The 27,037-nt window shown below is 48.3% G+C and overlaps 1 protein-coding gene across 1 annotated transcript in view; it reads right to left on the bottom strand.

Annotated features, from left to right (window-relative positions):
- Positions 1-27,037, bottom strand: part of AGAP2 (ArfGAP with GTPase domain, ankyrin repeat and PH domain 2) — a 503,122-nt gene that overhangs the window by 339,822 nt on the left and 136,263 nt on the right. The window lies entirely within an intron of this gene.

The following is a 27,037-nucleotide window of genomic DNA, read 5'->3' as shown; positions in this document are numbered from 1 at the left end:
TAGGATAGGTAGGGGGTTGTGGAGGATGAATTTAAGATGGGTCCAGGATGAGGAGGCTCAAAAGAAATATTTGAATTTTTTAGAAGACCAGTTATCCTTACGGGGGATCTTTCCCTCCAGAGGAGAATGGTGGGAGGTGGTGAAAAAACGGACGCGTTTCCTTTTCATGGGACAGGCACGGAGGAGGGGAAGGGAAAGGACACGTTTGGGGATGGCCTTGAAGCAAAGGAAGGATTATTTGATTTCCAAGGGAGGGAGGAAAGAGGATATCCAAGAATTACAGTGTCTGTTAGAGAAGACTCAATACGATCGGTATTCCTCTTTAGTTTATGAGAGGGACTTTGGTAAATTGATTAGCCCAGATCCCTTCGTTTGTTGTAGGGAAAGAAGAGAGCATAGGGTGGTGGAGGGTTTTAGGGATACTAGGGGGGTGATGCAGGATTCCAAAGAGGGAATATTGAAGGTGGTGGAAGAGCACTTCAGGGGTTTTTTTTCGGATCAGCACTTGGATGGGGGGAGGATGGATCAGTATGTGGAAGGGACTCCGGGGGTGGGGAATTGGGGGTCTCATCTCCAGGCCCTTTCGTGCCCCTGGACACTGCAGGAGGTTGAGGAGGCTATAGGGGCCCTGAGAAAGAGGACATCTCCGGGGCCGGACGGGCTGCCGGCAGAATTCTATCATACGTTTCGCAGGCGCCTGGCTCCGATTCTATTGGATCTCTGGGAAGAGGCACGTCAGAGGGGGTCTCTTCCAAAATCCTTGTTGGAGTCTGCATTGATTTTGTTAAGTAAGGGCAAAGATCCGCAGCTGTTAACTAACTGGAGGCCTATTGCGCTACTAAACTGTGATCGTAAGATCTTTGCGCAGATGCTCTTCAAGCGTATGCGGCAATTCTCGGGGGACTTGTTGGCAGCCTCACAGGCTTGTGGGGTGCCGGGTAGAGGGGTTCTGGAGGCTGCGGCATGGGTGAGGGAAGGTTTAGAGCGGAGTCGGGAGGAGGGGTCAGGGTGGCTGATGGTGGCGCTTGACCAAGAGAAAGCCTTTGACAGGGTCCAATGGGAATTTCTCTGGCGGGTTTTAGAGTATTACGGGTTCCCTAGGGATTGGGTGGCACAATTACGATTGTTATATTCTCATACACATGCATTTCCATTGATCAATGGGTGGAAAGGGGGGGAATTTGAGCTGACGGCAGGGGTTCGGCAAGGGTGCCCTTTAAGCCCTTTGCTGTATGCATTTTCTATAGACCCTTTTATTAGGCGTCTGGAGCAGGGTGGGGTGGGAGGATTGAGGGGGGTGGAGGTAAGCACGGGAGAACAGTTGCGGGTGGTGGCATACGCAGACGATATTACTGTGTGGGTGGCGAACAAAGCAGAAGGGGATAAACTTTTGGAGTTCATCCACGATTTCGCAGGGGCTACAGGGTCACGGGTGAATATCCACAAATGCAACAGTTTGTGGTTGGGGCCAGGAGGGGAGCAGTTTGAATTAGGAGGGGGTTTCCCGGGGGTGGTGGATAGAATGAGGGTTTTGGGGATTTACTTTGAGATAGGAGATTATGCTAAATTCAACTGGGACAGTTGTCTTCAGGAAGCAAAGGGGCGGGTGGACAGGTGGAAGAGGTGGAAAATGTCCATGGAAGATCGGGTGAAACTCATCAAGACCCATTTGGTGCCCCTCTTTTTGTTCATCAGCTACATTTGTTTGGTACCTGAAAAGTGCTATGCCTCGTTGTATAGCATTTTCTTCCAGCTGCTGTGGGGCAATCGGTTGAATCCAGTTAAACGAAACACCACATATCTATCTAGGAAGGAGGGGGGGGGGTAGGGATGATCAATCCGGTTTTGTTTTTTAGTTCTTTGTTTGTGCACTTTAATCTAGGGAGAGCGGTGGGTCAGGCTCCTCCAGGGTGGGCGAGTAGTGTGCTGGGGTGGTGGGAGAGGGTTTGGGTGGGGTGGAGGAGAGGGGAGAGGGTAGGGGTATTGCGGAAAGGGGCTCCGGAAAGGGTAGGGTACTATAAAACGTTAGTAAAATTAGTACGGGTCTGGGGGATTCTAGTGGGGGAGATTAGGGATGGGAAGAGAGGAATCTGGGTGGAGAGAGTGCGCTCCCAGATGTTCTCTTCCCCTCTGGTACTTAGGGATGCTCCTAGGGAAGTGCTGAGGCAGGGGCTACGGAATATCAATTCGGAGAGGATTCCGGCTAAATATCGGGACATTGCCTGGCTGTCCCTACACGGCAAATTATATGTCAGAGAGAATCTGAGAGATAGGAAGATCCAGGACAGGAACTGTCCAAGGGGGGAATGTGTGGGGAAGTTAGAAACCATGGACCACTTTTTGAAGGACTGTCCCTTTTCCCGGGGGGTGGGTGACAGGGTTTCTGCTCTCCTCCAGATCCCCACGTTCCGTTCCTATACGTATGCGGACTGGGTATCGATTCAAGAGAGGTCAGCTGGATCCGGGGACAGGGTTCTTGATTTCGCTCATTCTCCGGTTCTGTCTTTGGATGGCTCGTTGCAGGGTATCCTTGCACCAAGAAGATAGATCCATTGAACAGGTCAGTTGGGATGTGGTGCGGGCGGTACAGCAAGTGGCGCAATGGGAAAGAGTGGAGAGGGATTCACCGATGGTGTCCTTGTGGTGGAAGCATGTGAGGTTAAAGGCCTTATGATTATAGTTACTGTGATGTTGTGTTGGTTTTAATTGTAGGGGGGGAAGTAGGGGGGGAATAAGGGGGGGAAAGGGAGGGGGAGGGGTGTAGATACGTATAGGGGAAGAAGGGATTGTTTTGGTGATAGAATGGTTTGTGTTAGGCATGTGAATAGTGGTATTTATATGATTTCTGTATTTTTGTTATTCGTTGCTGTAAATAAAGAAATCTCCAAGCATCCACCACTCTCTCCGTAAAAAAATACTTCCTGACATTTTTCTTGAGACTGCCCCCCTTCAATCTCATTTCATGTCCACTAGTTCTACCGCCTTCCCATCTCCGGAAAAGGTTAGTTTGCAGATTAATACCTTTCAAATATTTGAACATCTGTATCATATCACCCCTGTTTCTCCTTTCCTCCAGGATATACATGTTCAGGTCAGCAAGTCTCTCCTCATACGTCTTGTAACGCAAATCCCATACCATTCTCGTAGCTTTTCTTTGCAACTGTTACGTTCCTCACCTGGTTCCAGGCCGGCGCGGTCCGGCAGAGGTAGCCGGCTATCTTACTACTACTACTAGTATTTAGCATTTTTATAGCGCTACAAGGCATATGCAGCGCTGCACAAACATAGAAGAAAGACAGTTTCTGCTCAAAGAGCTTACAATCTAATAGACAAAAATAAAGTAAGCAAATCAAATCAATTAATGTGTACAGGAAGGAGGAGAGGAGGGTAGGTGGAGGCGAGTGGTTACAAGTGGTTACGAGTCAAAAGCAATGTTAGAGGTGGGCTTTCAGTCTAGATTTAAAGGTGGCCAAGGATGGGGCAAGACGTAGGGGCTCAGGAAGTTTATTCCAGGCATAGGGTGCAGTGAGACAGAAGGCGCGAAGTCTGGAGTTGGCAGTAGTGGAGAAGGGAACAGATAAGAAGGATTTATCCATGGAGCGGAGTGCACGGGAAGGGGTGTAGGGAAAGACAAGTGTGGAGAGATACTGGGGAGCAGCAGAGTGAGTACATTTATAGGTTAGTAGAAGAAGTTTGAACAGGATGCGAAAACGGACAGGGAGCCAGTGAAGCGACTTGAGGAGAGGGGTAGTATGAGTAAAGCGACCCTGGCGGAAGACGAGACAGGCAGCAGAGTTTTGAACCGATTGGAGAGGGGAGAGGTGACTAAGTGGGGGCCAGCAAGAAGCAGATTGCAGTAGTCTAAACGAGAGGTGACAAGGATGTGGATGAGGGGTTTGGTAGCGTGCTCGGAAAGAAAGGGGCGGATTTTACGGATGTTGTAAAGAAAGAAACGACAGGTCTTGGCGATCTGCTGGATATAAGCAGAGAAGGAGAGAGAAGAGTCAAAGATGACCCCAAGGTTTCGAGCTGAGGAGACAGGGAGAATGAGAGAGCCATCAACAGAAATAGAAAACGGGGGGAGCAAGGAGGTGGGTTTGGGGGAAAAATGAGAAGCTCAGTTTTGGTCATGTTTAATTTCAGGTGGCGTTGAGACATCCAGACAGCAATGTCAGACAAGCACGCTGAAACTTTGGTTTGGATGCAAGGTGAGATATCAGGGGTAGAAAGGTAGATTTGGGAGTCATCAGCATAGAGATGGTAGGAAAAGCCATGGGATGAGATTAATGAACCAAGGGAAGAAGTGTAGATAGAAAAGAGGAGGGGACCAAGAACAGAACCCTGAGGTACGCCGAAAGGCAGAGGGATAGAAGTAGAAGAGGATCCACCAGAGTGAACACTGAAGGTGCGGAGGGAGAGGTAGGAAGAGAACCAGGAAAGGACAGAGCCCTGGAATCCAAGTGAGGACAGGATATCGAGGAGTATGCTGTGATCGACAGTGTCAAAAGCAGCGGAAAGATCAAGAAGAATGAGGATGGAATAGAGACCTCTGGATTTAGCCAGTAATAGGTCATTGGAGACTTTAGTAAGCGCAGTTTCGGTTGAGTGGAGAGGGCGAAAACCAGATTGTAGTGGGTCAAGAATAGCATGTGAGGAGAGAAAATCAAGGCAGCGGCGGTGAACAGCACGCTCAAGTAATTTGGAGAGAAAAGGGAGGAGGGAGATGGGTCGGTAATTAGACGGACAAGTAGGGTCGAGTGAAGGCTTCTTAAGGAGAGGTGTGACCACAGCATGTTTACAGGCAGTAGGGACAGTTACAGTGGAAAGTGAGAGGTTGAGAATGTGACAGATAAAAGGAATAAGAGCAGGTGAGATGGCATTAAGAACAGGTGGTACATTTTGAGGAAGAAAGGAGAAGTGTAGTTTCCTCAATAGTAACTTCAGGAAAGGAGGAAAAGGAATGTGGGGAAGGAGAGAGAGGGGAACGGACTAGTGGAGGGAGAGGTGGCGAGGTAGAAAATTCAAGGTTTAGCTTTTGAACCTTGTCGTGAAAGAATTCAGCAAGGGTCTGAGGAGATAATGAAGGGGGAGTTGGGGGAGGGGGCACCTTGAGGAGAGAGTTCAATGTAGTGAAGAGAAGTCGAGGGTTAGAGCCAAGAGTTGGTCAGTTGGATATAATAATCCTGTTTGGTGCGTAAAAGAGCAGAATCTTGGTGGTGTTTCTCCAGGATAGGTCAGCCATCTTGGGATGGGCATCTCAGCTTATGGCAGCCATCTTGGGGTTGGCCGGCTGCAGGAAGGAAGCCCATATTTGGGCGGTGTGCTTCTCTGGTGATGGGGGCAGCCATCTTGGATCAGCTGCACATGTTTGAGACTGATTCCTATACTATTTAAAGCCCTATGTCCAGTCCTTCGTTGCTTCGGCCTCAATTGTGTTTGAGGTCCACGCCGGTGCTCTTTATCTTCAGTTCTTGTGTTCCAGACCTCGGCTTGTTTCCCGGATCTCGCTTGTTTTGCTGCCTGCCTTGACCATGGACTGTTTTTGACTACTCTTTCCCCTACGGATTTTCCTGGCTTTTGGACTGTGTCTGTTTGCTTGCCTGTCTGGTCAGTGGTCGTGCAACCCTGCCGGTTCCAGAAGTCCTGGTGGCTGCCCGAACCTGGGGGCTCAACTCCCAAGGAATGGCGGTCGCTCCCCAGGTGCCTGACCGAGTGCGGTGTCACTTCATCCTAGCCGTGCTCAGTCGGGGCACAAGGGCTCACATTCCTCCAGTCATAAGAGTAGGCCAAAGCCATGAGCTTGCTAGACAATACCGAGCGTTCCAACCTGGCTCAGGCGCTACACCAGCAGCAGGCTCAAATCACCCGCTTGTCCAGTGCATTGCAGGAGGTCTGCAATCAGATTCCAGCGCTCCAGCACCAGGTGGTCCCGGATCCTCCGGCCCCTGGGACGGGGTCGTCCACCACCTGGCTGCGGGTTCCAAAGCCGCCTCGTTTTGATGGTACCCCCGCAGCGTGCCGGGGGTTCCTGAATCAATGTCAGATCTTGTTCGAACTACAACCGGAGGCCTTCCCATCTGACAGGATTAAAGTGACTTACCTCATCTCTCTACTGACTGGTCCCGCGCTGGCGTGGGCATCCCCGCTGTGGGAAAAGCGGAATCTGGTCTTGGCAAACCAAGAGGAGTTCTTACGGCAGTTCTGGATGGTGTTCGACGTGCCTGGCCGGCCTTCTTCTGCCTCGGGGGAGCTGCTGCGGATTCAGCAGGGCTCCGGGTCGATCGGGGCGTACGCCATCCGGTTCCGCACTCTGGCCGCGGAGCTCCGGTGGAACCAGGAGGCGTTGACGGCCATATTCTGGCAGGGGTTGGACGGTCAAATAAAGGATGAATTGGCCGGCCGAGAGATTCCTGCTACTTTGGACGGCCTTATTGCACTCTGCACGAGGATCGACATCCGTTTCCAGGAGCGAGCCCAGGAGAGGGCCACGCCGCGGGTGGTGCAGAGATCCAGAGGCCTGCCCCATCGTCCAGAAGCGCCTGGGTCCCTTGAGGAGGGTTCGGAAGGAACCACGGAGGAACCCATGATAATGGCCAGCCATCGTCTGTCCAAGAAGGAGAGGGTCCACCGTCTCCAGAATCGGCTATGTCTGTATTGTGGGCAGGACAGCCATTTCACGCGTACCTGCCCAAACAAGTCTGGGAAGTTGGGAAACGCTCCGGCCCGAGCCCTATGAAGGGGGTGGCTCTGGGCCGGTTGTCTGCCGTTCCCGACCAGTTGCTCTCCGTTCCTGTACTACTTCAAGGTGAAGGAGGCCAGGTTTATGCTCAGGCCTTACTGGACTCTGAGGCCGGAGGGAATTTTATCGATGCTGAGTTCCTGTCCCAGCTGGGTGGCTCCACGGTACCCTGCCAACCGGAGCTCCGAGTGACCTCCATCCAGGGGGATAGTCTTCCCCGGACCATCACCCGGATCACCGTGCCTCTGCATTTGCAGGTAGGGGCACTACATCAGGAAGATATTCATTTCCTGGTCCTCACCCGAGCCATTCATCCGGTGATTCTTGGACTGCCCTGGCTCCGTCTACACGCTCCAGTGATCGACTGGTCCACCGGTGAGATCGGGCAATGGGACGCCCGGTATGTCAAGCAATGCCTACAGCAAGTCAAGCCTCCCCTGTCGCTCTGTTAGGCTCAGCTTCAGACCCTGCCGAAGGAGCTGCCCGAGCTGCCTAGAGACTATCAGGACTTTTGCGATGTATTCAGTGTCAGTGCCCGGGCGGCTGACACGCTGCCTTCGCATTGGTCATTCGACTGTGCCATAGATCTCCTGCCAGGAACTGATCCTCCCCGGGGGCGTCTTTACACCTTATCCCGTGAGGAGTCCCGCGCTATGAGGGAGTATATCCAAGAGAATCTCCTCAAGGGGTTTACCAGAGCTTCTACGTCGCCAGCAGGAGCTGGGTTCTTCTTTGTATCAAAGAAGGACGGGTCTCTCCATCCCTGCATTGACTACCGGGGGTTGAACAAGATCACGGTGAAGAACAGGTACTCGCTTCCACTTATCCCGGAGTTGTTTGACCTTCTTCAGGGGGCCAAGATTTTCACCAAGCTGGATTTGCGTGGAGTCTACAACCTGGTGCGGATCCGGGAGGGAGATGAGTGGAAGATGGCTTTCAACACACATGAGGGACACTTTGAATACCAGGTAATGCTGTTTGGTCTCTGCAATGCACCTGCAGTATTTCAAAATTTTGTGAACTTCATTTTTCAAGATCTACTTTACACTTCTGTAATCGTGTATCTAGATGACATTTTGATTTTTCTCTCCCTCACTGTCCCAGGATGTGTTCCACCTCCGCACAGTACTTCAGCGCCTTCGGGAGCATCGGCTATATGCCAAATTGGAGAAATGCTTGTTCTACCAGCAGAGTCTTCCATTCCTTGGGTATATCGTGTCCTCCACCGGATTGCAAATGGATCCTGGGAAATTGACTGCAATCCGCGACTGGCCAGCTCCCCAGGGCCTGCGGGCCTTGCAGAGGTTCCTGGGGTTCGCCAACTACTACCGGCAGTTCATCAAGGACTACTCCCTCATCACGGCTCCCCTAACGGCCCTCACGTGGAAGGGCGCTGATGTCAAGAACTGGATGCCAGAGGCGGTTGATGCATTTAATACCCTGAAGAAAGCATTTCTTTCTGCACCAGACCTCCGCAGTCCGGATCCTACCCAGCCCTTCCTGGTGGAAGTGGACGCCTCAGCCTTGGGAGTAGGAGCCGTGCTCTCCCAGACATCTGCTGCCGGGAAGAAGCATCCTTGCTTCTTCTTCTCCCGTAAGTTCACCCCCGCGGAACGAAACTATACGGTGGGGGATCGGGAGCTTCTGGCGCTCAAGTTGGCTTTCGAGGAATGGCGTTACCTGCTGGAGGGAGCAGCGCATCCGGTGACGGTGATCACCGACCACAAGAACCTATTATACCTCCAAAATGCTACCAGACTGAATCCTCGTCAGGCCCGGTGGTCACTGTTTTTTGCACGGTTCGACTTCCACCTGATTTTCAGACCGGGGGAGAAGAACGTTCAGGCGGATGCCTTGTCCCGCAGTTTTGAGGCTCCCGGGGACCAGGAGGAACCATATCCCATGTTGAACCCGGCCTGCATTCCTTCCATGCCTGGAGCTAGCGCCGCGTGCCAGAGGGCAGTACCAGTGGGTCTCCGCAGGAAGGTGCTGCGCTGGGGGCACACATCCGAATCCGCCGGACACTTTGGTTTCCACAAGACCCTCCATCTGATCTCTCGGTCGTACTGGTGGCCGCGGATGGTGCAGGATGTGCTGCAGTATGTGAACACCTGTCCAGTGTGCGCCCGAACTAAGAGTTCTCATCAGAGGCAGTGGGGCTTGATGCAGCCCATGCCGGTACCACAGCAGCCGTGGGAGGACCTGTCCATGGACTTTATTACTGATTTACCAGCCTCCCAGGGCAACACCGTTATCTGGGTGGTGATAGACCGGTTTTCCAAGACGGCCCACTTTGTTCCAATGAAGACCTTGCCCACTGCTGCCAGCCTTGCATCACCCACATCTTCAGGCTCCATGGATTAACCCAAAGGATTATAAGTGACCGTGGCTCCCAGTTCATCTCTCGATTTTGGAGAGCGTTATGTTCAGCTTTTGGGATAACCACTCTCTTTTCCTCAGCATATCACCCGCAAACTATTGGGATGGTGGAACGGGTCAAACAGACGGTGAAGGCGTTCCTCCGGGCCTACTCGAACCAGTGCCAGGATGACTGGTCAACCCTGCTACCCTGGGCGGAGTTTGCCTACAACAACAGTCTGCATTCAGCCTCCCGGACTATACCCTTCAGTACCATCTATGGGCGTCATCCTCATCTACCTCCGCCAATTTCCCTCACAGAGGTCCCACCTCAGGTACAGCCCATGGTCCGTACGCTTCAGGAGGCTTGGAGGAAGGTTCAGGAGCAGTTGCGCCGGGCAGCGATCAAGGCCAAGGAAACGTACGACCGCAGGAGACAGGCAGCCCCCACGTTCCAGCCAGGAGAGAAGGTATGGCTAAGAACTCGGTACCTGAGACTGCGGCTTCCATCGCTCAAGTTTGCTCCACGCTTCACTGGCCCTTTTGCGGTGCGCTCCAGGATAGGAGCAGTGACTTACTGGTTGCACCTACCCGGTCAACTCAGAGTGCACAATGCCTTCCACGTGTCTCTCTTGAAGCCTTTCCGCAGGTCCAAGTGGCATCCCGAACCCAAGAGGGTGGTCGTGCCTGAGAGTGACCCGGATCCCGAGTACGAGGTAGACTGCATCCTGGACTCAAAGCTGCGGGGAGGAAAGCTATTCTACTTGCTGTCCTGGAAGCATTTCGGACCAGAGGACAACTCCTGGGAACCAGCAACCAATGTCCATGCTCCAGACCTGGTCCGTGAGTACCATTCTCATCACCCTACTCGGCCCGGGCCAGTGAGAAGGGGGAGGCTTTCGGAGGGGATACTATTATGTTCCTCACCTGGTTCCAGGCCGGCGCGGACGAGTCGCCGGCAAGGCACGGTCCGGCAGAGGTAGCCGGCTATCTTGCTAGTGTTTCTCCAGGATAGGTCGGCCATCTTGGGATGGGCATCTCAGCTCATGGCGGCCATCTTGGGGTTTGCCGGCTGCAGGAAGGAAGCCCATATTTGGGCTGTGTGCTTCTCTGCTGATGGGGGCAGCCATCTTGGATCAGCTCCACATGTTTGAGACTGATTCCAATACTATTTAAAGCCCTGCCTCCAGTCCTTCGTTGCTTCGGCCTCAATTGTGTTTGAGGTCCACGCCGGTGCTCTTTATCTTCAGTTCTTGTGTTCCAGTGTTTCAGACCTCGGCTTGTTTCCCGGACCTCGCTTGTTTTGCTGCCTGCCTTGACCTTGGACTGTTTTTGACTACTCTTTGCCCTACGGATTTTCCTGGCTTTTGGACTGTGTCTGTTTGCCTGCCTGTCTGGTCAGTGGCCGTGCAACCCCGCCAGTTCCAGAAGTCCTGGTGGCTGCCCGAACCTGGGGGCTCAACTTCCAGGGAACGGCGGTCGCTCCCCAGGTGAAGCTAGGGGTTGTCTGGCTGCCTGACCGACTGCGGTGTCACTCCATCCTAGCCGTGCTCAATCGGGGCACAAAGGCTCACATTCCTCCAGTCAAAACAGCACCGCTTCAATTCTTTTTACATCCTTAGCAAGATACGGCCTCCAAAACTGAACACAATACTCCACGTGGGGCCTCACCAACAACTTATACAGGAGCATCAACACCTCCATTCTTCTGCTGGTCACACCTCTCTCTATACAACCTAGCAACCTTCTAGCTACGGCCACCGCCTTGTCACACTGTTTCGTCGCCTTCAGATCCTCAGATACTATCACCCCAAGATCTCCCTCCCCGTCTGTACATATCAGACTCTCACCGCCTAACACATGGATTTCTACTCCCTAAGTGCATCACTTTGCATTTCTTCGCATTGAATTTTAATTGCCAAACCTTAGACCATTCTTCTAACTTCCGCAGATCCTTTTTCATGTTTTCCACTCCCTCCCGGGTGTCCACTCTGTTACAAATCTTAGTATCATCCGCAAATAGGCAAACTTTACCTTCTAACCCTTCGGCAATGTCACTCACAAATATATTGAACAGAATCGGCCCCAGCACCGATCCCTGAGGCACTCCACTACTCAACTTTCCCTCATCCGAGCGAATTCCATTAACCACCACCCCCTGGCGTCTGTCCGTCAACCAGTTCTTAATCCAGTTCACCACTTCGGGTCCTATCTTCAGCCCGTCCAGTTTATTTAAGAGCCTCCTGTGGGGAACCGTGTCAAAAGCTTTGCTGAAATCTAAGTAGATTACGTCTATAGCACGTCCATGATTCAATTCTCCTGCCACCCAGTCAAAGAATTCAATGAGATTCGTTTGGCACGATTTCCCTTTGGTAAAACCATGTTGTCTCGGATCGTGCAACTTATTGGCTTCCAGGAAATTCACTATCCTTTCCTTCAGCATCGCTTCCATTACTTTTCCAATAACTGAAGTGAGGCTTACCGGCCTGTAGTTTCCAGCTTCTTCCCTATCACCACTTTTGTGAAGAGGGACCAGATCCGCCGTTCTCCAATCCCTCGGAACCTCTTCCATCTCCAGGGATTTATTAGACAAATCTTTAAGAGGACCCACCAGAACCTCTCTGAGTTCCCTCAATATCCTGGGGTGGATCCCGTCCGGTCCCATGGCTTTGTCCACCTTTACATTTTCAAGTTGTTCATACACACACTCTTCCGTGAACGGTTCTATATCCACTCCATTCTCAAATGTACTTTTGCCAGTCCATCGTGGTCCTTCTCCAGGATTTTCTTCTGTGAAAACAGAACAAAAGTATCTGTTTAGCAAATTTGCTTTTTCTTCATCTTTATCTACATAGAGAAAAGGGAACACATGAACCCCCATCCTGTGTAGCGACGCTGCGACTACTGCCAGGCACTTTGTAAACACTCTGGGCTCAGACGCTAGGCCAAAGGGCAGTATGCGCTACTGAAAGTGCTGTGTTCCCAGCCGAACTCAAAGACACCTCCTGTGAGCTGGAAGTATCGACATGTGCATGTAAGCATCTTTCAAGTCCAGAGAGCATAGCCAATCATTTTCCTGAATCATGGGAAAAAGGGTGGCTAGGGAAACCATCCTGAACTTTTCTCAGACTAGGAATATGCTCAGGGCCCTTAGGTCTAGGATGGGACGCATCCCCCCTGTTTTCTTTTGCACAAGGAAGTACCTGGAATAGAATAACAGCCCTTCTTGCCCTGGTGGAACGGGTTCGACCGCATGGTCCTGTAGAAGGGCTAAGAGTTCCTCTGCAAGTAGCTGCCTGAGCTGGGAGCTGTATGAATGAGCTCCCGGTGGGCAATTTGGAGGTTTGGATTCCAGATTGAGGGTGTATTCTAACTGGATTATTTGAAGAACCCACCGGTCAGAGGTTACGAGTGGCCATCTTTGGTGAAAAAAACATTAACCTCCCTCCAACCGGCAAGTCATCCGGTACAGACACTTGTACTGTAGCTATGCTTTCCTGGAGCCAGTCAAAAGCCCATCCCTTGCTTTTGCTGGGGAGCAGCAGGGGCCTTAGGAACACACTGTTGATGAGAACGAGAACGCTGGGGCTGAGAACGCTGTCGGGACGCCGGAGTGTACCTACGCCTAGCAAAGGAATAGGGAGCACTCCACTTCCCCCAAAAAAACCTCCTGGTTTAGGAGGCTGTAGCAGAAGGTGCCCGGCAGGTGAGAGAAGCCATAGCATCATTATGCTTCTTGCTCTGGTCGACCAGGCCTTCCACCTTCTCTCCGAAAAAGTTATCCCCCACCCCACCCCCCGGCAAGTTACATACGCCATCCTCTGCTGGACCAACTGGTCTAGGTCAGAGACACACAGCCATGAGAGTCTGTGCATCGCTATACCTTGAGCAGAGATTCTTGATGCCATATCAAAAGTGTCGTAAGCGCCCCTGGCCAGGAGTTTACGACACGCCTTCTGCTGCCTTAGCACCTGGCGAAAAGTTCCTGGCATTTTACAGGGTTTTCACTATGAGAGAGTCCTCTAGTGGCCCCTTCAGGGTATGGACATGTCCTGTGATTATCACAACACACAATTTAATTGATTAACGAGCCAATTAGCACCAATAATTAGGTGCTAACAATCAATTATCAGCACTAATTGGCAACAATTAAAATCTGTGTGCACATCTTTAGGCACCGGGATATGTGTATCCGAAAAGGGGGTGCGGACATGGGAGGGGCATGGAGGATCAGGGGCGTTCCTGGAATATATGTACAGTTTTACACAATAAGGGAGATGTACAAAGTTTGAGGATAACTCGATTTCAGATGAGGGGATATCCCCAAAAAGCATTACGACAAGCATATCTTAGAGTTGAATATGCACAGAAGGAACTTCTTCTACAAGATAAGAGCCCCACTCATGAAGATACTTTAACCTATGCCATAAAATCAATTATCCTCAAAATTTGTACACATTTTACAATCCCACTGGCATGTATTACAGATTCATCCTGCATTTGACATCTTTCCAGTAATTGCATATACTCGGGGTAAAAATATACGGGAGTTGTTGTCTAAACAGTGGTACTTGCAGGAAAATATTACTGCAACTACAGAGGAACATGTCCCTTTTGGGAGATGTCAATGGTGTTCACTTACTTTTGTAGGACCACACTGGATGGATGAGCAGACAGGATTAGTTATACGGGCTAAGAGGAATACCTCGTGCAATAGTTCTAGTGTAGGTTGATATATGTGGGGCGCAGCAGTAGAACCACAAAGATCCACTTAAATGAACACAAATCAAGAATTATTACTAAAGCTGAACAGGCCCCTTTGGTCTCTCATTGGCTGCAAAAGAATCATTCTACTACTGATCTCCATTGGTGGGTTATTGATTAGGTTATGATAGGGTGGGTGGGAGGAAACTATGAAAACCTACAAAGAACAACACTGGATTTTTGTATTAAACACAGTGAAACCCTAGTAGTCTGAACGCTGAAATTGAATGGATGGGAAAATTAGGTTCTTACCTTGGTAATTTTCTTTCCTTTAGTCACAGCAGATGAATCAATTAACTGATGGGTTATGTCCGCCTAGCTCCATCTGCCTTCAGCATTTGAAACATCCAAAGCAGAGTGTATCCTCAAAGTAGAATAACATGAACTTTCCTCACTGCGAATGAATGCCCCAGAACAGGAGCAATAACCACACAACGGAGGGATGGTCTCAACCTCCTGTAACAGAACAGAAATCCTGAAGACTGTTTTCCAACTTCTCCCAATGAGGGAGCATGTTTGCAGGAAACAACTGAACAAATAAACAGAGTCAGACAGGGAGGGATCATGGATTCATTTGCTGTGACTAAAGGAAAGAAAATTACCAAGGTAAGAACCTAATTTTCCCTTCCTTGACTGATGGGATGTACAAAAGCACTCCCTAGTTAGGGCGGGAATATGCTACTCCCCGAGCAAGCACTTGCGCTCCAAACTGCGCGTCCCGCTTCGCTGCAACATCCAGCCTGTAATGCCGGACAAAGGAGAGCTTAAAAGCCCAAGTAGCCGCACTACAGATCTCCTGAAGAGAGAGTGCTCCTGTTTCGGTCCACGATGAGGAAATCGCTCTCGTGGAATGCGCTTTAAATGCATCAGGCGGGGATCGCCCTGACAGCAGATACGCAGAAAAAAATGACTTCCTTGAGCCAACGGGCTATAGTGGCCTTAGACGCTGGAGACCCTCTTCGAGGACCTGACAACAAGACAAAAAGGTGATCAGAGGTCCTGAAGTCATTTGACATTTGCAGATACAGCAAGAGAGCCCTGCGATCATTCAGAAGATGTAACTGCCCAAAAGATTCCGGAAACTCCTCCCTAGTAAAGGAGGGCAGAAAAATAGGCTGGTTTAGGTGAAACGCTGAAACCACCTTAGGCAGGAAGTAAGGCACAGAACGTACTGTTACTCCAGGCCTTCCTCGGGATCATGGGGCATTATCATCGGTTTATTCCTGGATTTGCTGAGAAGGCAGAACTGCTAACCTGCTTCCTGCAAAAGAAGGCTCCAGAGAAGGTACATTGGATTGAAGAGTTGGATGTGGCCTTCCAAACTCTAAAGAAGGCTATCTGCTCAGAGCCAGTGCTAGGCAGCCTAGATTTTAACCGGCCCTTTATTGTCCAGATGGATCCGTCAGAGGTTGGGCTAGGGGCTGTTCTAGAACAGGAAATGGATGGAGAAGATCACCCGTCGGCGTACACGGGCCAAAAGCTGATCCCGATGAAAAAGAACTATGCAGTGATCGAGAGGGAGGCTCTCACTGTCCAACGGGCCTGGAGACGTCCAGTATTATCTGAGTCAAGATTTCAGGTTGGTCACAGATCATCAACCCCTGCAGTGGACAGCCTGTCACAAAGATTAAAATGCATGGGTAATGCAATGGTTCTTCAGCCTTCAACCCTTCAAGTATCAGGCACAACACTGGGCAGGCTGAGAACGTGTGAGTGCGGACTTTTTCTCTCAGAAGGTGAACCTGTAGGCACAACTGAAAGATGATATGATAGTCCCAGGCACTCATATTAAGAATGTGTATATTAAGTGCATGGCATTTGATGATATCATGTTAATGGTTACTCTGTCTGCTTCAAGTCTTGCTCCGACTTTACAAATTTTTGTGGACTTTGGTGCCATGTCAAGACTTAAGCTTAATGTTTCTAAATCTGATGCCTTGCCTTTGAATGTCTCTATACCCCAAACGTGGACTGATTTTCCTCTTAAAGAAGTCAAGAATGCTATTAGGTATTTAGGAGTACATGTTCAGGCTGATGTCCAAATTTGTACTTAGATAATATCGGCCCTTTGATGAACAGCCCATTGGAGAAGCTTCCTGCATGGAAGGCTTTGTCAGTCTCTCTCTCAGGGCATATTTTTTCTCTATAATGCTCTCCTCATGCCAAAGTGGGTGTACGTGTTACAGTCTCTATATCAAGTTTAGAGATTTGCAGAAGCTACACAGAGCTTTGTAAATTTTTTGTGGGCAGGAAAGTGTCCTACATTTGCATATATTGACATTACAGCTTGCTAAGGGTGGTTGGGGCTTATTAAGATTTGAAGTTGTACAATATAGCTTGTGGCCTTCATTCAGTGAGGGATTGGTTTTGTAACTCCTCCTACTTTTCTCCTACTGGCTTAGAATCCATCATACTACACTTAAAGACTGGTTCATAAGTTCTGCATGCAAAGGTATTTCAGTCTAATAATTATTAGCGTTCACCAAGAAGTGGAGGGGAGGCAATTTGGACAACCTTCTACTTCAAGAAGAACACTAGCTCCTCAAGGTTTGAACAATGAAATTGACTTTCGTCCCTTTCTATAGGACTAATCTGGTCATGCTATAATTAGTTCTCATATATATATGTCAATATCACTGTCTCTTCATTATATATTGATCTTAGTTTAGATACATTGTTTATATCTTTTAATATACTTTTTAAGCTTTGTTCACCTATTGCACATTTTTACATACATGTTAAAGGTTTACCGCATAGCTTGTGTTGCACTATATATGGTTTTATTATTTTTTAATGTGTACTGTAATAAGAATCTTTTGTTAAGTGACACATTTTTATTTCATGTTTTATACTTTTTTATATGTATATTAGGTATTGCCATAAGTAATGTTTTAGGATTATATTCTTTTGATCACCATTTGTTAGCACAATGTTTGTTTTATATATATTTCATCATAAGGAGTGATTTATTATCATAGGGGACATCGTTTCCACATTTTAAGTTTTGTCCTCTAATTATGTACATCAGATTGACGTTACAATTCAATATCTTGTTTTTATATATACATTGCACTTACATTTTCATCATGGTCTCTAAGTATCTTCAATTACCAGTTGTCCCAATTTTTGACATTATTATATCACTATTTTGGAGTGCAATTTTTTTCCGTTTTGGTTAGCATTAGTTGTACTGCACCCAACCACTCCCATATATATATTACAAATGTTCTGTCACCTCATTTTCGGACCCTTGCCATTAATGTTACATAACATTCCACATCAAACTCTCAGTTTTTTCTATTTCTACTTTTTGTTCCTTTTTTTCAGAGCTGTTCTTTTCTTTTTTGCCACCTTTGTGTCGGTATATGTTGTGGATTCTCATTCACACTTTCCTTTTTTGTTTTTATTCGAGTTTTCTTTTCAGTCCCTCCCCCGTCCCCCTTTGTTTTTCCATCATTTTTTATTTTTGTTGTGTTTAGGCATTGCTTCGCTTTATCAACATGGTACTTTTTCAACTTTTATTTCCCGTCACGATCTGCATCCCACCGCAGTACATAACACATTTTTATTTTTTTCCCATACTTGAATTTTTTTCTGTGAGTTACATATGCCTACATCATACATTCAGGTCACCTTCATGTCACTCATCTTTATGTCACTTACTTTTTCTTTTACATCTTTTTGGCATTCCATTTTATTTTCACCTCTCAGTTGCATCCCGCAGAGCTGTTTTCTCGCACATATTTTTTTATCTTAATTATTATTTTTTAAATTTTGGGTCCTCATTTCTGGTATACATAGTTGCAGACGTCACATCCTCTCATTATTATTTTTTGGCGCCGTTTCTTGTTCATAAGGCAGTTTTTACCTGCCGCTGCCTATCTATCTGTAAGATTTACAATCCCAGCATTCAGTACTATTACACGACCAACGGTCTTTCTAAAGGTAAGTCAGTTATTTTTGCACAATATGGATATCCACTTTTCATTTTCGGTTTCTTTGCGCATCCATTCCTCTCTCAATTGTTACTTTGTTTTTGCAATCACATGAGACTTGATTTTTTTGCCAATTTATATGCTAGCTAAACAACACTGTTTAGACATTTTATGTATGTGTACTTTGGATATCAGGTCCTGACTTTTTAAGCGGTTTCAGACGTTCTAATTACATTATGCCTCATTAATTTTATACTTCCATCACGTTTTCATCACGTTTCACAGTATATTTTTATTCATATCACTATTCATGTATTCACTTGCCTACTTCTCTAGTTTCTGTATATCCCAGTCACGCTATGTTTAAACACAGATGTTACCAGTCATATATCCATTACATTGTTGCACTCGTTTCATATTGTATATATCTGTGGTAACTTTCTATTTCTTCTGTTTTCATTTTCACAGACTCTCACTGTTTTTATTACGGTTTTTATGATTTCTATTATTAGACGTTTTGATTATTTTTTAAACACAGGTCGGTAAAATTCCACTTGCTTTGATCATTTGTTTTTACACATTTAATTATTTGTTTTTATACATTTATCAATTTAATTGCACATTTCTTTTATTTTGGTTCTCATTTCATAAGTTATGCACAATGTTACGTCATATTTAGTACACATTCAGGCTCATTTTCGAAAGAGGACGTCCATCTTTCGACATAAATCAGAAGATGGACATCCATCTCCCAGAGACGTCCAAATCGGTATAATCGAAACCCAATTTTGGACGTCTCCAACTGCAGTCTGTTGCAAGAATGTCCAAATTTCAAGGGGGCGTGTCGGAGTGAAGGCGGGACTTGGGCGTGCCTAACACTTGGACGTCTTTGACCCATAATCAAAAAAGGCAAGGACGTCCATGACGAACATTTGGACGTTTTCACACGGATGTGTGTTTTTTACGAAAAAAGCACAAAAAAATGCCCAAAATGACCAGATGACCACCAAAGGGACTCTGAGATGACCTCCCATTACTCCCCCAGTGGTCACTAACCCCCTCCCACCCTCAAAAAACATGTTTAAAAATATTTCATGCCAGCCTCAGATGTCATACTCAGGTCAATGACAGTGCATGAAGGTCCCAGGAGCAGTTTTACTGGGTACTGCAGTGCACTTCAGATAGGTGGACCCAAGCCCATACCCCCCCTACCTGTGGAGGAAACAACGAGCTCTCCAAAACCCACCACAAACCCACTGTATCCACATATAGGTGCCCCCGTTCACCCGTAAGGGCTATGGTAGTCGTGTACAGTTGGGGGGTAGTGGGTTTGGGTTTTTTTGAGGGGGGGGGCTCAGCACACAAGGAGCTATGTTCCTGGGAACATTTTATGAAGTCCACTGCAGTGCCCCCTGTGCCCGGTTGGTGTCCTGGCATGTCAGGGGGACCAGTGCACTGCAAATGCTGGCTCCTCCCACGTCCAAATGGCTTGCATTTCGATATTTTTGACTTGGACACCTTTGGTTTTGAAAGTCGCCAAAAGTCAAAGACGTCCAAATGCAAGCCATTTGGATGTGGGAGGAGCCAGCATTTGCAGTGCACTGGTCCCCTTGACATGCCAGAATACCAACCGGGCACCCTAGGGGGCACAGCAGTGGACTTCATAAAATTCTCCAAGGAACATAACTCCCTTACCTTGTGTGCTGAGCCCCCCCCCCCCCCCCCCCCAAAAAAAAACCAAATTCCAAGGACGTCCAAATCTAGGGACGTCCAAATTTAAGAACTTCCTTGGATTTGGACGTCTCTGACGGTATTTTCAAAACAAAAGATGGACGTCCATCTTCTTTCGAAAATACGGTTTTCCCCGCCTCCGGATTTGGACGATTTACAAAGACGTCCAAATCGCAACTTGGACGTTTCTTTCGAAAATGCCCCTCATTGTCTGTTAATGCCTACCCTCATTTGTATTTTACTGTGTATGCTAGATCTGGGTGTCATTTTCAGTAGACTTAATCATCACCATTTTTACCTAGACTTTCTGACAGCACATGGAATCATCTTCACATTTTACGTTACTAAATCACACTAGTTTTGATGTATATGTTTTATACTATTTATATATATGTTTTATATTATTTATTTATATGTATATATATTGTTTCAGACTCCTGATGCAGGCCACTCGGCCGAAACACGACATTGTGTTGCTTTTGATTTCCAATAAAATCTTGTTTCAACTCAAGATAATGTGTGCTCCAGTCTCTGGAAACCATGGCCTTTGTTCCAACTTTTCTTTCTCCTTTCTTCCTAATAATTATTTTGGCCAGCATGTGGTATGTCTTATTATGAGCAGGAAGAAAAGCAAAGATACTTACCTGTAGCAGATATTCTCCGAGGACAGCAGGCTGATTGTTCTCACGACTGTGTCGACATCCACGTCGGCCCAGGATCGCAAGATTTTGCTAGCAAAATCTAAAAAAATCTTCCGGAGTCTTCTGGCATGCGAGCGAAGCGCACCGCTCATGCGCAGACTGGTTTCCCGCCCATTGCGTAAGCCCCTCAGTGTAGTCCAAAAGCAAGAGGAGAACAACGAACAACTCCAAAGGGGAGGAGGGCGAGTTTGTGAGAACAATCAGCCTGCTGTCCTCGGAGAATATCTGCTACAGGTAAGGATCTTCACTTTCTCCGAGGACAAGCACGCTGCTTGTTCTCACGACTGGGGTATCCCTAGCACCCAGGCTCACTCAAAACAATGAACATTGGTCAATAGGGCCTCGCAATGGCGAGGACATAACAGAGATCGACCTGAAAAGAAATACAACTAAGAGAGAGTGCAGCCTGGAACAGAACAAAAATGGGCCTAGGAGGGTAGAGTTGGATTCTAAACCCCAAACAGATTCTGCAGCACCGACTGCCCAAACCGACTGTCACGTCAGGTATCCTGCTGAAGGCAGTAGTGAGATGTGAATGTGTGGACTGATGACCACGTTGCAGCCTTGCAAATCTCTTCAATAGAAGCTGACTTCAAATGAGCCACTGAAGCAGCCATGGCTCTGACATTATGAGCCGTGACATGGCCCTCTAGAGTTGGCCCAGCTAGGGCATCAGTAAAGGATATGCAATCCACTAGCCAATTAGAAATTGTATGTTTTCCGACGGCAACTCCCTTCCTGTTGGGATCAAAAGAAACAAAAAACTGGGCAGACTGCCTATAGGGCTTTGTCCGCTCCACATAAAAGGCCAATGCTCTCTTACAGTCCAAGGTGTGCAACTTGTCTTCACCAGGGCGGGTATGTGGATGGGGAAAAAATGTTGGCAAGACAATTGACTGGTTCAGATGTAACTCCAACACCACCTTCGTCAAGAACTTAGGGTGAGTGCGGAGGACTACTGTGTTATGATGAAACTTGATATAAGGTGCATGCACTACCAGGGCTTGGAGCTCACTGACTCTACGAGCTGAAGTAACAGCCACCAAGAAAACGACCTTCCAGGTCAAGTACTTCAGATGGCAGGAATTCAGTGGCTCAAAAGGAGCTTTTATCAGCTGGGTGAGAACAACGTTCAGATCCCATGACACTGGAGGAGGTTTGACAGGGGGCTTTGACAAAAGCAAACCTCTCATGAAGCAAACTAAAGGTTGTCCAGATATAGGCTTACCCTCTACACGTTGATGATATGCACTAATTGCACTAAGGTGAACTCTTGCGGAGTTGGTCACTAACGCAATGCCACAATGTATTTCCCATACCGGAATTGGCGATCGCCAACACGGTACTATGTAAGCCACATTGAGCCTGCAAATAGGTGGGAAAATGTGGGATACAAATGCAACAAATAAATAAATAAGTGTAGAAAGTATTCAAGCAGGGTCCGTGTAGGACAAGAAAAAGGGTCTAGGGCCTTGCTGTCACACCAGACGGCAAACCTCCTCCATTTGAAAGAATAACGCTTTTTCGTGGAATCTTTCCTGGAAGCAAGCAAGACTCAGGAGACACCCTCTGAGAGACCTAAAGAAGCAATTATTAAGCTCTCTGCATCCAGGCCGTGAGAGCCAGAGACTGGAGGTTAGGATGTAGAAGCGACCCCTCGTTCTGAGAGATGAGGGTCGGAAAACACTCCAATCTCCACGGTTCTTCGGAGGACAAGTCCAGAAGAAGAGGGAATGAGATCTGATGAGGCCAAAAAGGAGCAATCAGGATCATTGTTCCGCGATCTTGCTTGAGTTTCAGCAAAGTCTTTCCTACTAGAGGTATGGGAGGATACGCATACAGAAGGCCTGTCCCCCAATGGAGGAGAAAAGCATCTGACGACAGTCTGTTGTGGGCCTGAAGTCTGGAACAAAATTGAGGGACTTTGTGATTGATCTGAGTGGCAAAAAGATCCACCGAGGGGGTGCCTCACGCTCGGAAGATCTTGTGGACAACACCCATATTTAGCGACCACTCGTGAGGTTGCATGATCCTGCTCAACCTGTCAGCCAGACTGTTGTTTATGCCTGCCAGACACATGGCTTGGAGAAACATGCTGTGATGGCGCGCCCTAAACCACATCCGGACGGCTTCCTGACACAGAGGGCGAGATCCGGTGCCCCCCTGCTTGTTGGTGTAATACATAGCAACCTGATTGTCTGTCTGAATTAGAATGATCTGGTTGGACAGGCGATCTCTGAAAGCCTTGAGAGAATTCCAGATCGCTCGTAATTCCAGGAGGTTGATCTGAAGATCCTTTTCCTGAAAGGACCAAGCTCCCTGAGTGTGAAGTCCATCTACATGAGCTCCCCACCCCAGGAGGGATGCATCCATCGTCAACGCTTTTTGCGGATGAGGAATTTGGAAAGGACGTCCGAAGGTCAAATTGGATCGAATGGTCCACCACTGAAGGGAACTGCAAAAGTAGGTGGATAGATGGATCATATCCTCTAGATCCCCTGTGGCCTGACACCACTGAGAAGCTAGGGTCCATTGAGCTGATCTCATATGTAGACGTGCCATGGGAGTTACATGAACTGTGGAGGCTATGTGTCCTAAGAGTCTCAACATCTGCCGAGTTGTGATCTGTTGAGATGCTCGAGCTATTGACACAAGGGCCAGGAGATTATCTGCCCTTGTCTGGGGAAGATAAGCTCGAGACGTCCGGGTGTCCAACAGAGCTCCAATTTTTGAACCAGGACTAGATGGGACTTGGGATAATTGATCACGGACCCCAGTAGCTCTAGCAATCGAATAGTCATCCGCATGGACTGTAGAGCGCCTGCCTCTGAGGTGCTCTTCATCACCCGATCGTTGAGATAAAGGAACACATGCACTCCCAGTCTGCGTAGCGATGATGCGACAACTGCCAGGCACTTTGTAAAAACCCTGGGCACAGACGCGAGACCAAAGGGTAGTACACAGTACTGAAAGTGCCGAGTTCCCAACCGAAATCGAAGATACTTCTTGTGAGCTAGGAGTATCGAGATGTGGGTATAGGCATCCTTTAAGTCCAGAGAGCATAGCCAATCGTTTTCTTGAATCATGGGAAGAAGGGTGCCGAGGGAAACCATCCTGAACTTTTCTCGGACTAGGAATTCGTTCAGGGCCCTTAGGTCTAGGATGGGACGCATCCTCCATGTTTTCTTTTGCACAAGGAAGTACCTGGAATAGAATCCCAGCCCTTCTTCCCCTGGTGGAATGGGTTCGACCGCACTGGCCTTTAGAAGGGCGGAGAGTTCCCTGCTTGTGCTGGGAGCTGTGAGAATGAGCTCCCGGTGGGCAATTTGGAGGTTTGGATTCCAGATTGAGTGTGTATCCTGAGCGGACTATTTGAAGAACCCACCGATTGGAGGTTATGAGAGGCCACCTTTGGTGAAAAAAACATCAACCTCCCCCCGACCGGCAAGTCGTCCGGCACGGACTCTTTTTCTGAGGCTATGCTGCACTAGAGCCAGTCAAAAGCCCATCCCTTGCTTTTGCTGGGAGGCCGTAGGGCCTTAGGTGCATGCCGTTGATGGGAACGAGCGCGCTGGGGTTGAGCCTGAGTAGGCTGCCGAGAAGTAGGAGTGTACCTACGCCTATTATAGGAATAGGGAGCACTCCTCTTCCCTCCAGAAAACCTCCTAGATGAGGAGGTGGTAGCAGATGCCTGGCGGAAGAGAGAATCCATAGCATCATGGTGCTTCTTGATCTGATCGACCACATCCTCTACTTTTTCGCCAAAAAGGTTATTCCCCCCCCCCCCCCCCCGGCAAGGAACATCCGCCATTCGCTGCTGGGTCTTATGATCCAGGTCAGAGACGCGCAGCCAGGTGAGTCTGCGCATCACTATACCTTGAGCAGCTACTTGGGATGCCACATCAAAAGTGTCTTAAGTACCCCTGGCCAGGAATTTTTAACACGCCTTCTGCTGCCTGACCACCTGGTGAAAAGGTTCGGTGAGCTCCGGGGGAAGCGCTTCAACCTCACCGAGTTCTTCAAGTGGATGCTCGTGTAGAGCTGGTATGTTTGAATCTTAGCTGTGAGCATAGCGGCCTGGTACGTCTTTCTCCCAAAAGAATCCAAGGTCCTCTGCCTGGGGGCGCCGAGGCTTAGTCCCTAGTACTCTTGGCTCTACTGAGAGCAGAATCCACCACCATGGAATTGTGAGGTAGTTGAGACTTCACCATTACCGGTTCTCCATGGACTCTGTACTGGGACTCAGCTTGTTTGGGGACCACTGGATTAGAGAGAGGGAACGACCAGTTTTGCATAAGAACTTCCCTGAGTGTGTTATGCAAAGGAGCCGTTGCAACCTCTGTAGGTGGAGAAGGATAATCCAAGACCTCGAGAATCTCGGCCCTGGGCTCATCCACAAACTCCATAGCAAAGGGAATATCCTTATTTCCCGAACAAAGGAGGAAAAAGAAAGACTCTCAGGAGGAGACATCCTTCTCTTAATGCGCGGAGTAGGATCAGAGGGGACCCCATAGGATTCTTCTTCAGAAAAGTATCTGGGATCTTCCTCTTCTTCCCACGAATGCTCATCCTCGGTATCGGACAAAAGCTCTCTAAGAGCAGACCGAACCCAAGCCTGTCTCGACGTCGAGGAGCGACGGCCTTGAGGGGGATGTCAAGAAGTCGACCCCTGCCTGGACTGCGGCGAAGCTTCCTCCGCCGACATCGGAGAGTCGACCCGGGTGGCAGCCGATGCCGCAAGCAACACAGAGGTCGGGGACCTCACCACAGGCGAAGGACCAGATGCCGCTTCAACCGACGGTGCAGAAGGCGCAAGCACCCCTGGTACCGAGGCAGACTGGTGCAGCAATTCCTCCAGAAACTCCAGAAGAAGGGCTGCCATCGGAAAAGGCTGTGGGGCTGGTGCAGGAGCCGGTGGCAGAATCTGTGGGGGCTCGAGAGCCGGTACCAGGCTGCCAGAAGACCGACGCATCGGCACCTCCTGTATAGAGGGTGAGCTGTCCTCTCGGCGACAACGTTTCTCGGGTACCGAATCCCTCGGCTCCCTGGAGCTCTCGGTACCGCGCATGGAAGGAGATTGATGACAGTGCTTCTTAGCCTTCGCTCGACGCCCGTCATCAAGACTCCTCAGTACCGAAGAGGAGGACGTGGAATCTTCACGACTCCTCAGGGCCCGGTCCGACAAAGGGCGGTCCCGGGGGGCCTGCATAGCAGTAGGCCTCGAGACAGGTGGAGATCCACTCGATGCCTTGCTGTTCCCAGCGCGATGTGGTCGTTCAGCAGCCATTACACCTGTGCTCTCGAAGTCGATGCTTCCCTCGACGACGTCGACAGTACCGATGCCGACGTCGAAGGACCGGACTGATCCACAAAACGTTTTTCTCGTTGAGCCTCCCGAAACACTTGGGTCCGTTTTTTCATCAAAGGGCACAGCTTACAAGCAGCTGCAAGATGATCGGGCCCAAGGCACTGGAGACACTACACGTGGAGGTCGGTATCCGAGATGGTCCAGTTGCATTGAGTACAACGCTTAAAGCCGCTGTGTGTCATTGATGACATGGACGGAAAAATGGCATCTGTGAAATTAAAGGAAGCGATTATGCCAATTAAAAAGGCACAAAAAGGGAAACAACCCGACCGTGCAGCCTAAAAGAACGGCTGCGGCAAAAGAAAAGAAACTTAAAACTAGTGACTAATACTAAGAAAATAAAGGAACTCCTCTAGTTTTTGTTTTTTTAATTTTGTAGAAAAACAAAATAAAAGAAGAAGAAAAAATAAACAATAGCTCAGAGACTCTTCCTGGTCTGAAAGGAACACAGCGAAAAATGAAAGCCGTGTCACCTCAGACACGGAAAAAAAAGCACTGAGGGACTCGCGCGACAGGCGGGAAACCGGTCCACGCATGCACGGTGCGCCGCCAGAAGACTCTGGAAAATTTTTTGACAGACTGTCTACCTTCCATAAAGCTAGCAATGGCTAAGGCACTGATGAGAATGACCCACAAATAAGACAACTCTGGTTTACTGATGGAATTTTGAAGTCAAAATTTCTCACCTTACAGACAAGCATATATGGTATTTGATTTGTTCCATATTTTTTCATGTACTGATCCTAGTCTATAATTCCTTGGATACACCTTTTTCCACTCAGTCCCTGCTTTATAACTCTCAGCTCCAGTGTAATCTGGTTCTTGTCATCTAGAAGAATGCACTAGGATGGGAGCTGGAAAACCTGCCACATGACTCTCATTGAGCTGGTGGTATAACATAATGGTCAAAGATCAGAGCTGCAAAGTATAAGACCCCAGGCAGGTTTCTCTACTCACTGACTGTATGACCCTGGCAAAGTTACTTAATCCTCACTGCACTCACATAAACTGTAACCTCCTTGGGAATGCATATTGTAATCAGGTGAACACACTTACACAGCATTGTGTAGACCAAAAATTTTATAAACACATTTTTAAATGAAAACTGTCAGAAGAAGAATTGGGCTCCAGACAGTAACAGGACAACACAGAGAATTTGCAATACTTCTTTTCATTCACAAACAAGGAGCAATGAGGACAAGGCAGATCTCAATGTTAAATTGGAAAACTTTTTTATATAAACCATGCTGCTGATGCAGCTTCTCATAAGGGCATAGTCCTAGGAAGTCATTCCAGAACTCGAGCTCTGTTCATGTCTATTTTCTCACAGCCAAATGATACAGAGAATTTTAAAGTGTATTTGGATGACAAATGATTTATAGCACTAGAACAGAGATGTAAAGCATCTTCTAGCTTTACTATATATATCATGTGTTAACTT

This window comes from Microcaecilia unicolor, chromosome 3, assembly GCF_901765095.1.
Source record: "Microcaecilia unicolor chromosome 3, aMicUni1.1, whole genome shotgun sequence".
Classification (NCBI taxonomy): domain Eukaryota; kingdom Metazoa; phylum Chordata; class Amphibia; order Gymnophiona; family Siphonopidae; genus Microcaecilia; species Microcaecilia unicolor.
Note: the sequence above shows the minus strand (reverse complement) of the source record. Positions and strands in the feature narration are given on the sequence as shown.